This window comes from Hordeum vulgare, chromosome 1H (assembly GCF_904849725.1).
Source record: "Hordeum vulgare subsp. vulgare chromosome 1H, MorexV3_pseudomolecules_assembly, whole genome shotgun sequence".
Classification (NCBI taxonomy): domain Eukaryota; kingdom Viridiplantae; phylum Streptophyta; class Magnoliopsida; order Poales; family Poaceae; genus Hordeum; species Hordeum vulgare.
In genome coordinates, this window is record NC_058518.1 from 473,029,092 (window position 1) to 473,047,335 (window position 18,244).

At 43.6% G+C, this 18,244-nt stretch overlaps 1 pseudogene; it reads left to right on the forward strand.

Annotated features, from left to right (window-relative positions):
- Positions 1-370: 370 nt before the first annotated feature.
- Positions 371-974, forward strand: LOC123415676 (annotated as a pseudogene).
- The last annotated feature ends 17,270 nt before the right edge of the window (positions 975-18,244 follow it).

Here is an 18,244-nt window from a genome sequence, read left to right on the forward strand (position 1 = left end):
CACATGGCAGCATACATCTTGAATCCCAAATATAGTTATGCTGAACCGAGCATATTTACGGATGTAGAGGTAGTGGCTGCACTTATGGAAGTCATGGATACTTTTTATTATGACGATGACATCAAGCAAAATAAGGTTCTTAACATTGACTTCACCAAGTTTAAAAATAAAGAGGGTATGTTTGGGAAAGTGACAGCCATGAAAACAATTAGCAATGATAATTTTGATGTTGGTAAGCTTGTTCCCAAAGCAACAAAGTTCTTATTGCATTTCTGAAATTATATGGGCTGATTGCATATTATTTCACTTTTCTCAAATTGTAGTTGATTGGTGGTCAACTTATGGATTACAAACTCCTACGCTGCAACACATGGCCATAAAGATACTCAACTTGACCACAAGTTCATCCAGATGTGGAAGAAATTGGAGCAAGTTTGAAATGGTAACTCTTAGACTTTTAGTCACTCTCAAATATCAATCAATTAGTCAAATATGAATATTCTTGCTTCTTGCGATTTTTTAACTAGGCATCCATTTGTACTTTGTAGGTGGATGCAAAGAGGAGAAATAAACTAGATGTGGCTCGTAGGGACAATCTAGTTTATATCCACTTCAATGGAAGGATGATTGATAAAAGAAAGAAGTTATCCTCTTCTAGTGATGTTCTTCTTGGTGAAGATGCATCACGAGCACAAGATTGGATATGTGAAGATGCATATATCGATGAGGCGATTGATCCCACTACGGGCATGCCATGCAACATCATTGATGAAGAAATGGAGGAAAGTGAACATGTGTAGCTTCGTAGGAGTGCAAGAGTTAGAAAACTCAATGAAGTTGAAGAATTTGTTGAGGATGATGATAATGAATCTGATCATGAGATAGAAGATGATGGGATTGATTATGAGTCTGATGATGATGGCGTTATGGCAACCAAGGACGATGATGATGAGGAGGACTCCTCGCAACCTTGAGCGATTTGTCATCAACTTATAACCTATTTATTATTGCACAAGACCTTATCTTGCTTGCTATTGGTGTGGCTGAACCTTGTTACCTTTCTACATATATCTATTTATGTCCCTGAAATTATGTGAACATTATTACCTATTTGGCTATTTGCACATTTCCTATTTGTGTTGTGAACCTTGTTAGGAATTATTCGGTACTCCCTATTTGTGTGGCTGCCATTTTATTTATCTTTGACATGTATGGCTGCATATTTTGTTGTTGCCATTTATTTAGTATTCCCTATTTCTATTTTTGTGTCTGCCATTTATCTTGAGTTGATCATGACATATTGGATATTTTGATAGCATATTGTTTTGATATCCTGATATTGTGTCGATGCCTGTTGAAAATCTTAATTGTTAATTTTGAATTTGACATTATTTAGGGTTGGATGCATCAAGAATTACAATTTCACCTCTTATTTATGCTTTTTATATGCCTACAGTAGCATATTTTGGTACCTGACGTAGTTAGGACTTGGGAAAATGTGTGACAAGCTCCTATCCCATATACCGATTAATGGTCGACCGATTAATCCAGTTAATAGGCCGATTCACCGATTAATCGCTACTCCCAACCGGAACGAGCAGCTACCAGTTACCGAGTTCTTGAACATTGCCACCTAGTGATGACTACAAGCACTGAAGCGAGCCGAAGACGTGCCGCGGTCGTCGCCCCTCCCTCACTGGAGCCGGCAAAACTTGTTGTAGTAGACCGTCCGAAAGTCATCGTGATAAGGCCTCATAAGGCCAACGCATCAGAACGACAACCGCCGCCTATGAAGAGTAACATAGATCGAAATGATCCAACCTAAAAACACAAGAACGTAGATGGATGACAAACAGATCCACACAAATCCATCAAAGGCAAATCCGTCAGAGACACACCTTCACACTGTCACCGACGATGCTAGATGCACCATTGAAATTGGGGCTAGGCGGGTTCTCCCTTATTCCATCTTCAAGGAGCCGATGTCGTCTGGCCTTCTTAAACAGGACACAAACCCGAACAAAACTCGAAAGAACATCTAACAATGGAGCCCTCCCGTCGGCATGAGGGGATAAACCCTAATTTTTTAGAGGGGGGGGGGGGTGGCTGTATCCTAGGGTTCAACTGGTTGCCGCAATTTCCAATCTATATAAGGTACAAATTATAAGAGTACATTGTGGACTTGCATAAACTCGACCTATAATTAGATTATACTAGTTGATCTATTCAGGATTTCCATCATCTAACACTTGACTAATTTGTCACACAGAAATGTTGAAGGCTTCCTTAGAGTTTATGGTTGGCCACTATATATATTAACTTAAGACTACCTAGAATTTATGTTATGATATAGTATATGAAACTTTCTAAGGTCTCGGGGTTGAATTTTACAATTTAACCGTGTAACGTGCAAATTATCACAATCAAACCACTTTACCATAAGTAAGGGCATCTCCAAAGCGGAGCCTCAAACCGCCCGCATACGTCTAGATCGCGCGGTCCGAACATATTGTTCCATCCAACGCGGACATGTATCGGTCCGTGTAACATCCCAAGAATGTTACCAAGTTTTTATTAATTAATTTTTTCCAGGGAAATTATTTTTTCTTATTCTGGATCCTCTCTTGGTTTCAAAACCATCCTTTTTCTTTAGATTCTAATTTTCCCCTCCAAATAGAAACTTTTGAAAAATATTGTGAGACTTTAATGTTTGATTTAAAAGTATATCATTTCACTTTTAAAAATTGAGGAGAAATATTTTTATAATGAAACTTGCCTAACTTAATTCTTTTAATGACCGTTTTCATTCTTTAAAAGGCCTCTATTGCACTACAACCATTTGAGATATTCATTTAAAAATGTCACAAAATATTGGAGATGTCATGTGATGCCTATAGATCCTTTTATGCAAAAACCCATCTTGGCCTTTTGAAAATTTTGAACAAACCATCCTTATTTCAATTATGGTCCAGTTTAGTGGTTTGAACTGCAACCCTATTTTCTTTTGCTCTAATGACCATGAGAATTTTCCTTCTTGTAGTACACCCTACCAACCCCTTAACTCCAGGAGTTTAGCCCCATTGGAATATTTGAAGCACATGTAATTAATCCCTCCATTTTCTGTCGAGAGGTAAAGTTTTGTAAAACTTCCACTAACAAGTTTCTATTTTTTCCAAACTAACTTTACCATCATATTTATCATCGAAAGCGACTTTGCTCCGGTAAGTTTCTCATGGGGTCCATTCTTGCCTGCAGGTTCAATAATACAAGTTTGGTGTATGAGTTGCATGTAAAAACAAACATGTAATATCAACAACAGAAGAAAGTTTGATAGAATGGTACTTTTGTCGAGAACGAGGGAATGAAGCCACCTTTAATTTCCTTTACCTCCAATTTTAAATATTTCTTCCTTCTCCTCCTCGGTAGGTACCATTAATTCCAGCTTCGAGCACTCAAGTCTGAATCCGATGTAGTGATGCGAAAGAAGCAATTTAAGATACAACTTAATTGTGATTATTTGCGAAAAGGTAGAAGGTGCACTTACTCAATGTACGGCTTAAATTCCGGCATGTTGGTCAACACGTACGACATAATAGTCACCCACTCTGGATATTTTATGGTCCTAGCCCTTCTGCCACTTGCTCTGCCACCTACACATGTGAAGATTCTAAGAGGGGGCAGATCAGCCGAGTTGTCTTCATTGTAACAAAGGAATGAATATTGCGGAGTGGGAGTATTATCCTCATAGTACTTGGTCATCGCATTTTACACCTCTGTGTTCAGAGAGGCCTATGCCTCAATGGAGCATTTGTTCTTGCATTTCTAACGAATCCTCTTCATTTCTCTCTCATGTAGAAAACACCAACGATACTGCACACGCCCCCCTAATTGAACCTCCCTCGGAATTGTTGGGGAACGTCGCATGGGAAACAAAATTTTCCTACGCGCACGAAGACCTATCATGGTGATGTCCATCTACGAGAGGGGATGAGTGATCTACGTACCCTTGTAGATCATACAGCAGAAGCGTTTAGAGAACGCGGTTGATGTAGTGGAACGTCCTCACGTCCCTCGATCCGCCCCGCGAACAATCCCGCGATCAGTCCCACGATCTAGTACCGAACGGACGGCACCTCCGCGTTCAGCACACGTACAGCTCGACGATGATCTCGGCCTTCTTGATCCAGCAAGAGAGACGGAGAGGTAGAAGAGTTCTCCGGCAGCGTGACGGCGCTCCGGAGGTTGGTGATGATCTTGTCTCAGCAGGGCTCCGCCCGAGCTCCGCAGAAACGCGATCTAGAGGAAAAACTATGGAGGTATGTGGTCGGGCAGCCGTGAGAAAGTCGTCTCAAATCTGCCCTAAAAGCTCCATATATATAGGAGGAGGGAGGGGGACCTTGCCTTGGGGTCCAAGGGACCCTCAAGGGGTCGGCCGAGCCAAGGGGGGGAGGACTCCCCCCCAAACCGAGCTGGACTTGGTTTGGTGGGAGGAGTCCCCCTCCCTTCCCACTTCCTCCCTCTTTTTTTTTCTTTTCCTTTGATTTCTTTTTCTTGGCGCATAGGCCCACTTGGGGCTGTCCCACCAGCCCACTAAGGGCTGGTGTGTCTCCCCAAAGCCTATGGGCTTCCCCGGGGTGGGTTGCCCCCCCGCCCCCCGGTGAACTCCCGGAACCCATTCGTCATTCCCGGTACATTCCCGGTAACTCCGAAAACCTTCCGGTAATCAAATGAGGTCATCCTATATATCAATCTTCGTTTCCGGACCATTCCGGAAACCCTCATGACGTCCGTGATCTCATCCGGGACTCCGAACAACATTCGGTAACCAACCATATAACTCAAATACGCATAAAACAACGTCGAACCTTAAGTGTGCAGACCCTGCGGGTTCGAGAACTATGTAGACATGACCCGAGAGACTCCTCGGTCAATATCCAAGAGCGGGACCTGGATGCCCATATTGGATCCTACATATTCTACGAAGATCTTATCGTTTGAACCTCAGTGCCAAGGATTCGTATAATCCCGTATGTCATTCCCTTTGTCCTTCGGTATGTTACTTGCCCGAGATTCGATCGTCGGTATCCGCATACCTATTTTAATCTCGTTTACCGGCAAGTCTCTTTACTCGTTCCGTAATACAAGATCCCGCAACTTACACTAAGTTACATTGCTTGCAAGGCTTGTGTGTGATGTTGTATTACCGAGTGGGCCCCGAGATACCTCTCCGTCATACGGAGTGACAAATCCCAGTCTTGATCCATACTAACTCAACTAACACCTTCGGAGATACCTGTAGAGCATCTTTATAGTCACCCAGTTACGTTGCGACGTTTGATACACACAAAGCATTCCTCCGGTGTCAGTGAGTTATATGATCTCATGGTCATAGGAATAAATACTTGACACGCAGAAAACAGTAGCAACAAAATGACACGATCAACATGCTACGTCTATTAGTTTGGGTCTAGTCCATCACGTGATTCTCCCAATGACGTGATCCAGTTATCAAGCAACAACACCTTGTTCACAATCAGAAGACACTGACTATCATCGATCAACTGGCTAGCCAACTAGATGCATGCTAGGGACGATGTTTTGTCTATGTATCTACACATGTAAAGGAGTCTTCATTCAATACAATTATAGCATGGATAATAAAATATTATCTTGATACAGGAATTATAATAATAACTATACATTTATTATTGCCTCTAGGGCATAATTCCAACAGTCTCCCACTTGCACTAGAGTCAATAATCTAGCCCTCACATCACCATGTGAATTACATTGTAATAAATCTAACACCCATACAGTTCTGGTGTCGATCATTTTTTGGCCGTGGAAGAGGTTTAGTCAGCGGGTCTGCTACATTCAGATCCGTGTGCACTTTGCATATATTTACGTCCTCCTCCTCGACGTAGTCGCGGATGAGGTTGAAGCGTCGTTTGATGTGTCTGGTCTTCTTGTGAAACCTTGGTTCCTTTGCTAAGGCAATGGCACCAGTGTTGTCACAGAACAAGGTTATTGGATCCAGTGCACTTGGCACCACTCCAAGATCCGTCATGAACTGCTTCATCCAGACACCCTCCTTAGCCGCCTCCGAGGCAGCCATGTACTCTGCTTCACATGTAGAATCTGCTACGACGCTTTGCTTGGAACTGCACCAGCTTACTGCACCCCCATTAAGAATAAATACGTATCCGGTTTGCGACTTAGAGTCGTCCGGATCTGTGTCAAAGCTTGCATCGACGTAACCTTTTACGGCGAGCTCTTCGTCACCTCCATACACGAGAAACATCTCCTTAGTCCTTTTCAGGTACTTTAGGATATTCTTGACCGCTGTCCAGTGATCCACTCCTGGATTACTCTGGAACCTACCTGCCATAGTTACGGCCAGGCTAACATCCGGTCTAGTGCACAACATCGCATACATGATAGAACCTATGGCCGAAGCATAGGGGACGGAGCGCATATGCTCTCTATCTTCATCAGTTGCTGGGCACTGAGTCTTACTCAATCTCGTACCTTGTAACACTGGCAAGAACCCTTTCTTGGACTGTTCCATTTTGAACCTCTTCAAAACTTTATCAAGGTATGTGTTGGAAATATGCCCTAGAGGCAATAATAAATTATTTATTATTATATTTCATTGTTCATGATAATCGTTTATTATCCATGCTATAATTGTATTGATTGGAAACACAATACTTGTGTGGATACATAGACAAAACACTGTCCCTAGTAAGCCTCTAGTTGACTAGCTCGTTGATCAAAGATGGCCAAGGTTTCCTGGCCATAGGCAAGTGTTGTTACTTGATAACGGGATCACATCATTAGGAGAATCATGTGATGGACTAGACCCAAACTAATAGACGTAGCATGTTGATCGTGTCATTTTGTTGCTACTGTTTTCTGCGTGTCAAGTATTTGTTCCTATGACCATGAGATCACATAACTCACTCACACCGGAGGAATGCTTTGTGTGTATCAAACGTCGCAACGTAACTGGGTGACTATAAAGATGCTCTACAGGTATCTCCGAAGGTGTTAGTTGAGTTAGTATGGATCAAGACTGGGATTTGTCACTCCGTGTGACGGAGAGGTATCTCGGGGCCCACTCGGTAATACAACATCACACACAAGCCTTGCAAGCAATGTAACTTAGTGTAAGTTGCGGGATCTTGTATTACGGAACGAGTAAAGAGACTTGCCGGTAAACGAGATTGAAATAGGTATGAGGATACTGACGATCGAATCTCGGGCAAGTAACATACCGAAGGACAAAGGGAATGACATACGGGATTATACGAATCCTTGGCACTGAGGTTCAAACGATAAGATCTTCGTAGAATATGTAGGATCCAATATGGGCATCTAGGTCCCGCTATTGGATATTGACCGAGGAGTCTCTCGGGTCATGTCTACATAGTTCTCGAACCCGCAGGGTCTGCACACTTAAGGTTCGACGTTGTTTTATGCGTATTTGAGTTACATGGTTTGTTACCGAATGTTGTTCGGAGTCCCGGATGAGATCACGGACGTCACGAGGGTTTCCGGAATGGTCCGGAAACGAAGATTGATATATAGGATGACCTCATTTGATTACCGGAAGGTTTTCGGAGTTACCGGGAATGTACCGGGAATGACGAATGGGTTCCGGGAGTTCACCGGGGGGGCAACCCACCCCGGGGAAGCCCATAGGCTTTGGGGAGACACACCAGCCCTTAGTGGTCTGGTGGGACAGCCCCAAGGGGGCCTATGCGCCAAGAAAAGGAAATCAAAGGAAAAGAAAAAAAAAAAAGGAGGGAGGAAGTGGGAAGGGAGGGGGACTCCTCCCACCAAACCAAGTCCAACTCGGTTTGGGGGGGAGTCCTCCCCCCCTTGGCTCGGCCGACCCCTTGAGGGTCCCTTGGACCCCAAGGCAAGGTCCCCCTCCCTCCTCCTATATATATATGGAGCAATTAGGGCTGATTTGAGACGACTTTCTCACGGCTGCCCGACCACATACCTCCATAGTTTTTCCTCTAGATCGCGTTTCTGCGGAGCTCGGGCGGAGCCCTGCTGAGACAAGGTCATCACCAACCTCCGGAGCGCCGTCACGCTGCCGGAAAACTCTTCTACCTCTCCGTCTCTCTTGCTGGATCAAGAAGGCCGAGATCATCGTCGAGCTGTACGTGTGTTGAACGCGGAGGTGCCGTCCGTTCGGTACTAGATCGTGGGACTGATCGCGGGATTGTTCGCGGGGCGGATCGAGGGACGTGAGGACGTTCCACTACATCAACCGCGTTCTCTAACGCTTCTGCTGTACGATCTACAAGGGTACGTAGATCACTCATCCCCTCTCGTAGATGGACATCACCATGATAGGTCTTCGTGGGCGTAGGAAATTTTTTGTTTCCCATGCGACGTTCCCCAACAGTGGCATCATGAGCTAGGTTCATGCGTAGATGTCTTCTCGAGTAGAACACAAAAGTTTTTGTGGGCGGTGATGTGCGTTTTTCTGCCCTCCTTAGTCTTTTCTTGATTCCGCGGTATTGTTGGATTGAAGCGGCTTGGACCGACATTACTCGTACGCTTACGAGAGACTGGTTTCATCGTTACGAGTAACCCCCTTTGCTCAAAGATGACTGGCAAGTGACGGTTTCTCCAACTTTAGTTGAATCGGATTTGACCGAGGAGGTCCTTGGATGAGGTTAAATAGCAACTCATATATCTCCGTTGTGGTGTTTGCGTAAGTAAGATGCGATCCTACTAGATACCCTTGGTCACCACGTAAAACATGCAACAACAAAATTAGAGGACGTCTAACTTGTTTTTGCAGGGTATGATTGTGATGTGATATGGCCAATGATGTGATGTGATATATTGGATGTATGAGATGATCATGTTGTAATAGAAATATCGACTTGCACGTCGATGGTACGGCAACCGGCAGGAGCCATAGGGTTGTCTTTATACTAACGTTTGTGCTTGCAGATGCGTTTACTATTTTGCTAGGATGTAGCTTTAGTAGTAATAGCATAAGTAGCACCACAACCCCGATGGCGACACGTTGATGGAGATCATGATGATGGAGATCATGGTGTGACGCCGGTGACAAGAAGATCGTGCCGATGCTTTGGTGATGGAGATCAAGAAGCACGTGATGATGGCCATATCATGTCACTTATGAATTGCATGTGATGTTAATCCTTTTATGCACCTTATTTTGCTTAGAACGACGGTAGCATTATGAGGTGATCTCTCACTAAAATTTCAAGACGAAATTGTGTTCTCCCCGACTATGCACCGTTGCTACAGTTCGTCGTTTCGAGACACCACGTGATGATCGGGTGTGATAGACTCAACGTTCACATACAACGGGTGCAAAACAGTTGCGCACGCGGAACACTCGGGTTAAGCTTGACGAGCCTAGCATGTGCAGACATGGCCTCGGAACACATGAGACCGAAAGGTCGAGCATGAATTGTATAGTTGATATGATTAGCATAGAGATGCTTACCACTGAAACTATTCTCGACTCACGTGATGATCGGACTTGAGATAGTGGATTTGGATCATGTACCACTCAAATGACTAGAGAGATGTACTTTTTGAGTGGGAGTTCTTAAGTAATATGATTAATTGAACTAATTGTCATGAACATAGTCTAATGGTCTTTGCGAATTACGATGTAGCTTGCGCTATAGCTCTACTGTTTTTATATGTTCCTAGAGAAAATTTAGTTGAAAGTTGATAGTAGCAAACTTTGGAGAGGATTATCCTCGTTGCTGCGCAGAAGGCTTATGTCCTTAATGCACCACTCGGTGTGCTGCACCTCAAGCGTCGTCTGTGGATGCTATGAACATCCGACATACACGTTTCTGATGACTACATGATAGTTCAGTGCAAAATACTTAATGGCTTAGAAGCAAGGCACCGAAGACGTTTTGAAACGTCACGGAACATAAGTGATGTTCTAAAGAGATGAAATTGTGATTTCATGCTCGTGCCCTTGTTGAGAGGTACGAGACCTCCGAAAAGATTCTTTGTCCACAAAGTAAAGGAGAAAAGCTCAATCGTTGAGTGTGTGCTCAGATTGTCTGAGTACGACAATCACTTGAATCAAGTGGGAGTTAATCTTCCAGATGAGATAGTGATGGTTCTCCAAAGTCACTGCCACCAAGCTGTGAGAGCTTCGTGATGAACTATAACATATCAAGGATAGATACAATGATCCTTGAGCGATTCGCAATGTTTGACACTGCGAAAGTAGAAATCAAGAAGGAGCATCAATAGTTGATGGTTTGTAAAACCACTAAGTTTCAAGAAAGACAAGGGCTAGAAGGGATACTTCGTGAAACGGCAAAACAGTTGCTACACTAATGAAGAGACCCAAGATTAAACCCAAACCCGAGACTAAGTGCTTCTGTAATGAGGGGAACAGTCACTGAGGCGGAGCAACTCTAGATACTTGGTAGATAAGAAGGCTGGCAAAAGTCGAAAGAAGTATATTTGATATACATGATGTTGATGTGTACTTTACTAGTACTCCTAGTAGCATGAGGGTATTGGATACCGATTCGGTTGCTAAGTGATTAGTAACACGAAATGAAAGCTACGGCATAAACGGAGACTAGCTAAAGGCGAGGTGACGATACGTGTTGGAAGTGTTTCCAAGGTTGATATGATCAAACGTCGCACGCTCCCTCTACCATCGGGATTTGTGTTAAACCTAAATAATTGTTATTTGGTGCTTGCGTTAAGCATGAACATGATTGGATCGTGTTTATTGCAATACGATTATTCATTTAAAGAGAATAATGGTTACTCTATTTGCTTGGATAATCACCTTCAATGGTTTATTGAATCTCGATTGTAGTGTTACACATGTTCATGATATTGGTGCCAAAAGATACGAGGTAATGATGATAGTACCACTTACTTGTGGCACTGCTGCTTGAGTCATGTTGGTATAAATTGCATGAAGAGGCTCCATGCTAATGGATCTTTATACTCACTTGATTTTGAATCACTAGTGACATGCAAATCACACCACATGAGCAAGGCCTTGTTTTCATTGAGATGAAACAAGATGGTAACTTGTTGGAAGTGATACATTTTGATGTATGCAGTCCAATGGGTGCTAAGGCACGCAGTGGATATCATTATGTTCTTACTTCAATGACGATTTGAGTGGATACAAGAGTATTTACTTAATGAATCACAAGTCTGAAATATTGAAAAGTTCAATTCTGTTTCGGAGTGAAGTTCGTCGTAACAAGAGGATAAACTGTCTATGATATGATCATAGAAATGAATATCTGAGTTACGAGTTTTGGTACGCAGTTAAGACAATGTGGAAATTGTTTCGCAGTTCATGCCACCTGAAACATCATAGTGTGATGATGTGTCTGAACGTCATAGCCACGCACTATTTGGTATGGTGCATGCTATGATGTCTCTTATCGAATTACCAATATCGTTTATGGGTTAAGCATTAGAGACAACCGCATTCACTTTAAATAGGGCACCACGTATTTCCGTTGAGATGACACAATATAGACTAAGGTTTAGAGAAATCTAAACTGTCGTTTCTTGAAAGTTTGGGGTTTCGACACTTATGTGAAAAAGTTTCAGTCTGATAAGCTCGAACCCAAAGCGGATAAATGCATTTTCATAGGATATCCAAAACAGTTGGGTACATCTCCTATCTCAGATCCGAAAGCAAAGTGTTTGTTTCTAGAAACGGATCCTTTCTCGAGGAAAGGTTTCTCTCGAAAGAATTGAGTGGGAGGGTAGTAGAACTTGATGAGGTTATTGAACCATCACTTCAACCAGTGTGTAACAGGGCACAGGAAGTTGTTCCTGTGGCGCCTACACCAATTGAAGTGGAAGCTGATGATGGTGATCATTGAGCTTCGAATCAAGTTACTACAAACCTCGTAGGTCGACAAGGTCGCGTACTGCTGCAGAGTAGTACGGTAACCCTGTCTTGGAGGTCATGTTGTTGAGCGACAGTGAACCTACGAGTTATGGAGAAAGCGATGGTGGGCCCAGATTCCGACAAATGGCTGGAAACCATGAAATCCGAGAGAGGATCCATGTGTGAAAACAAAGTGTAGACTTTGGTAGAACTACTTGATGGTCATAGGACTATTGAGTAAAATGGATCTTTAAAAGAAGACAGACGATGATGGTGATAAGTCACTATTAAGAAAAGCTCGACTTGTCGCAAAGATGTTTTCGACAAGATCAAACAGTTGACTATGATGAGACTTTCTCACTCGTAGCGATGCTAAAGGTCTGTTAGAATTATGTTAGTTGTTGATGCATTATTTATGAAATATTGCACGTAGGATGTCAAAACATTGTTTTCTCGACGGTTTCCTTGAGAAAACTTTGTATGTGATACAACCAGAAGGTTTTGTCGATCCTAAAGATACTAGCAAGCATGCAAGCTCCAGTGATCCTTCAATGGACTGGTGCAAGCATCTCGGAGTTGGAATATACACTTTGATGAGATGATCAAAGATTTTGGGTTTGTACAAGGTTTATGAGAAACTTGTATTTCCAAAGAAGTGAGTGGGAGCACTATAGAATTTCTGATAGTTATATGTGGTTGACATATTGTGGATCAAAAGTAATGTAGAATTTCTGTAAAGCATACAAGGTTGTTTGAAAGAAGTTTTCAAAGGAGTACCTGGATTACGCTACTTGAACGTTGAGCATCAAAGATCTATGGAGATAGATCGAAAGCGCTTAATAGAAGTTTCAACAAGATGCATGCCTTGACAAGTTTTTGAAAGAGTTCAAAATAGACCAGCAAAGAAGGAGTTCTTGGTTGCGTTGTGAGGTGTGAATTTGAGTAAGACTCAAAACCCGACCACGGCAGAATAAAGAGAATAGACGAAGGTCGTCTTCTATGCCTTAGCCGTAGAATCTAAAGTATGCCATGCTGTGTACCGCACCTGAAGTGTGCCTTGACTCAAAGTATGTTGAGAGGTACAGAAAGTGATCCATGATTGAATCACTAGCAGCGGTCGAAATTTATCCTTAGTAACTAATGGACTGAGGAATTTTTCTCGATTATGGAGGTGGTTAAAGAGTTCGTCGTAAAGGGTTACGTCGATGCAAGCTTTGACACTAATCCGAATAACTATGAGTAGTGAAACGGATTCGTATAGTAGAGTAGATATTTGGAGCATTTCCGAATAGCACATAGTAGCAGCATCTATAAGATGACATAAAGATTTGTAAAGAACGCACGGATCTGAAAGTTTCAGAACCGTTGACTAAAATCTCTCTCACGAGCAAGACGTGATCAGACCCCATAACTATATGGGTGTTGGATTCGTTGGAATCACATGATGATGTGAACTTGATTATTGACTCTAGTGCAAGTGGGAGACTGTTGGAAATATGCCCTAGAGGCAATAATAAATTAGTTATTATTATATTTCATTGTTCATGATAATCGTTTATTATCCATGCTATAATTGTATTGATTGGAAACACAATACTTGTGTGGATACATAGACAAAACACTGTCCCTAGTAAGCCTCTAGTTGACTAGCTCGTTGATCAAAGATGGCCAAGGTTTCCTGGCCATAGGCAAGTGTTGTTACTTGATAACGGGATCACATCATTAGGAGAATCATGTGATGGACTAGACCCAAACTAATAGACGTAGCATGTTGATCGTGTCATTTTGTTGCTACTGTTTTCTGCGTGTCAAGTATTTGTTCCTATGACCATGAGATCATATAACTCACTCACATCGGAGGAATGCTTTGTGTGTATCAAACATCGCAACGTAACTGGGTGACTATAAAGATGCTCTACAGGTATCTCCGAAGGTGTTAGTTGAGTTAGTATGGATCAAGACTGGGATTTGTCACTCCGTGTGACGGAGAGGTATCTCGGGGCCCACTCGGTAATACAACATCACACACAAGCCTTGCAAGCAATGTAACTTAGTGTAAGTTGCGGGATCTTGTATTACGGAACGAGTAAAGAGTCTTGCCGGTAAACGAGATTGAAATAGGTATGCGGATACTGACGATCGAATCTCGGGCAAGTAACATACCGAAGGACAAAGGGAATGACATACGGGATTATACGAATCCTTGGCACTGAGGTTCAAACGATAAGATCTTCGTAGAATATGTAGGATCCAATATGGGCATCCAGGTCCCGCTATTGGATATTGACGGAGGAGTCTCTCGGGTCATGTCTACATAGTTCTCGAACCCGCAGGGTCTGCACACTTAAGGTTCGACGTTGTTTTATGCGTATTTGAGTTATATGGTTGGTTACCGAATGTTGTTCGGAGTCCCGGATGAGATCACGGACGTCACGAGGGTTTCCGAAATGGTCCGGAAACGAAGATTGATATATAGGATGACCTCATTCGATTACCGGAAGGTTTTCGGAGTTACCGGGAATGTACTGGAAATGACGAATGGGTTCCGGGAGTTCACCGGGGGGGGGGGGGCAACCCACCCCGGGGAAGCCCATAGGCTTTGGGGAGACACACCAGCCCTTAGTGGGCTGGTGGGACAGCCCCAAGGGGGCCTATGCGCCAAGAAAAGGAAATCAAAGGAAAAGAAAAAAAAGGAGGGAGGAAGTGGGAAGGGAGGGGGACTCCTCCCACCAAACCAAGTCCAACTCGGTTTGGGGGGGGGAGTCCTCCCCCCCTTGGCTCGGCCGACCCCTTGAGGGTCCCTTGGACCCCAAGGCAAGGTCCCCCTCCCTCCTCCTATATATATGGAGCAATTAGGGCTGATTTGAGACGACTTTCTCACGGCTGCCCGACCACATACCTCCATAGTTTTTCCTCTAGATCGCGTTTCTGCGGAGCTTGGGCGGAGCCCTGCTGAGACAAGGTCATCACCAACCTCCGGAGCGCCGTCACGCTGCCGGAAAACTCTTCTACCTCTCCGTCTCTCTTGCTGGATCAAGAAGGCCGAGATCATCGTCGAGTTGTACGTGTGCTGAACGCGGAGGTGCCGTCCGTTCGGTACTAGATCGTGGGACTGATCGCGGGATTGTTCGCGGGGCGGATCGAGGGACGTGAGGACGTTCCACTACATCAACCGCGTTCTCTAACGCTTCTGCTGTATGATCTACAAGGGTACGTAGATCACTCATCCCCTCTCGTAGATGGACATCACCATGATAGGTCTTCGTGCGCGTAGGAAATTTTTTGTTTCCCATGCGACGTTCCCCAACAGTATGTGCTTTGTGAAAGTCCTATCAGGCGTTTTGATCTATCCCTATAGATCTTAATGCCTAGAATGTAAGCAGCTTCTCCTAGGTCCTTCATAGAGAAACTTTTATTCAAGTAAGCTTTTATGCTCTCCAAAAGCTCTACGTTGTTTCCAATCAGTAATATGTCATCCACATACAATATTAGAAACGCCACAGAGCTCCCACTCACTTTCTTGTAAATACAAGATTCTCCAACCACTTGTATAAACCCAAATGCTTTGATCACCTCATCAAAGCGTTTGTTCCAACTCCGAGATGCTTGCACCAGTCCATAAATGGATCGCTGGAGCTTGCACACTTTGTGAGCATTTTTAGGATCGACAAAACCTTCGGGTTGCATCATATACAACTATTCCTTAAGGAAACCGTTAAGGAACGCCGTTTTGACATCCATCTGCCAGATTTCATAATCGAAAAATGCAGCTATTGCTAACATGATTCTGACGGACTTAAGCATCGCTACGGGTGAGAAGGTCTCATCGTAGTCAACTCCTGGAACTTGTGAAAAACCCTTTGCCACAAGTCGAGCTTTATAAACGGTCACATTACCGTCAGCGTCCGTCTTCTTCTTAAAGATCCATTTGTTCTGAATAGCCTTGCGGCCCTCAGGCAGTATCTCCAAAGTCCACACTTTGTTCTCATACATGGATCCTATCTCGGATTTCATGGCTTCTAGCCATTTGTTGGAATCTGGGCCCACCATTGTTTCTTCATAATTTGCAGGTTCATTGTTGTCTAACAACATGATTGACAAGACGGGATTACCGTACCACTCTGGAGCAGCGCGTGATCTCGTCGACCTGCGTGGTTCAACAGAAACTTGAACTGGAGTTTCATGATCATCATCATTAACTTCCTCCTCAACCGGCGTCGCAATGACAGAGGTTTCCCCTTGCCCTGCGCCACCATCCAGAGGGATGAGAGGTTCGACAACCTCGTCAAGTTCTATCTTCCTCCCACTCAATTCTCTCGAGAGAAACTCCTTCTCGAGAAAAGTTCCGTTCTTAGCGACAAACACTTTGCCCTCGGATTTGAGATAGAAGGTGTACCCAACTGTCTCTTTTGGGTAACCTATGAAGACGCATTTTTCCGCTTTGGGTTCCAGCTTTTCAGGCTGAAGCTTTTTGACATAAGCATCACATCCCCAAACTTTAAGAAACGACAACTTTGGCCTTTTGCCATACCACAGTTCGTATGGTGTCGTCTCAACGGATTTTGATGGTGCCCTATTTAAAGTGAATGCAGTTGTTTCTAATGCATAACCCCAAAACGATAACGGCAAATCAGTAAGAGACATCATAGATCGCACCATCTCTAACAAAGTACGATTACGACGTTCGGACACACCATTACGCTGTGGTGTTCCAGGCGGTGTTAACTGCGAAACAATTCCACATTGTCTTAAGTGAGCACCAAACTCGAAACTCAGATATTCACCCCCACGATCAGACCGTAGGAACTTGATCTTCTTGTTACGATGATTTTCCACTTCACTCTGAAATTGCTTGAACTTTTCAAATGTTTCAGACTTGTGCTTCATCAAGTAGACATAACCATATCTACTTAAATCGTCAGTGAAGGTGAGGAAATAACGATATCCGCCGCGTGCCTCTATGCTCATTGGACCACACACATCGGTATGTATGATTTCCAACAAGTCACTCGCACGCTCCATTGTTCCGGAGAACGGAGTTTTAGTCATCTTGCCCATGAGGCATGGTTCGCACGTGTCAAGTGAATCGAAGTCAAGTGACTCCAAAAGTCCATCAGCATGGAGTTTCTTCATGCGCTTTACACCAATATGACCTAAACGGCAGTGCCACAAAAATATGGCGCTATCATTGTTTACTCTAACTCTTTTGGTCTCAATGTTATGTATATGCGTATCGCTATCAAGATTCAATATGAACAATCCTCTCACATTCGGTGCATGACCATAAAAGATGTTACTCATAGAAATAGAACAACCATTATTCTCAGACTTAAAAGAGTAACCGTCTCGCAATAAACAAGATCCAGATATAATATTCATGCTCAACGCAGGCACTAAGTAACAATGATTTAAGTTCATCACTAATCCTGATGGTAGCTGAAGTGAAACTGCGCCGACGGCGATTGCATCAACCTTTGAACCATTTCCTACGCGCATCGTCACTTCGTCTTTCGCCAGCCTTCGCCTATTCCGCAGTTCCTGTTTCGAGTTGCAAATATGAGCAACAGAACCGGTATCAAATACCCAGGCACTACTACGAGAGCTAGTTAAGTACACATCAATAACATGTATATCAAATATACCTGATTTTTCTTTGCCCGCCTTCTTATCTGCAAGATACTTGGGGCAATTGCGCTTCCAGTGACCCATACCCTTGCAATAGAAGCACTCTGTTTCAGGCTTAGGTCCAGCCTTGGGTTTCTTCGGCAGATTGGCAACAGGCTTGCCGCTCTTCTTCGAATTTCCCTTCTTGCCTTTGCCGTTTCTCTTGAAACTAGTGGTCTTGCTCTCCATCAAGACTTGATGCTCTTTACGGAGTTCAGACTCTGTGACTTTCAGCATCTCAAACAACTCGCCGGGAGACTTGTTCATCCCTTGCATGTTGTAGTTCAACACAAAGCCTTTATAGCTTGGCGGCAGTGATTGAAGGATTCTGTCAGTGATAGCTTCTTGCGGGAGTTCAGTCCACAGTTCAGCTAGACGGTTTGAGTACCCAGACATTTTGAGCACATGTTCACTGACAGACGAGTTTTCCTCCATCTTGCAAGCATAGAATTTATCGGAGGTCTCATACCTCTCGATCCGGGCGTTCTTCTGAAAGATAAACTTCAACTCCTGGAACATCTCAAATGCTCCATGACGCTCAAAGCGACGTTGAAGTCCCGGTTCTAAGCCATACAAAACTGCACATTGAACTATTGAGTAGTCCTCCTTACGTGCTAACCAAGCGTTCTTAACATCCTGATCAGCCGTAGCGGGTGGTTCATCTCCTAGCGC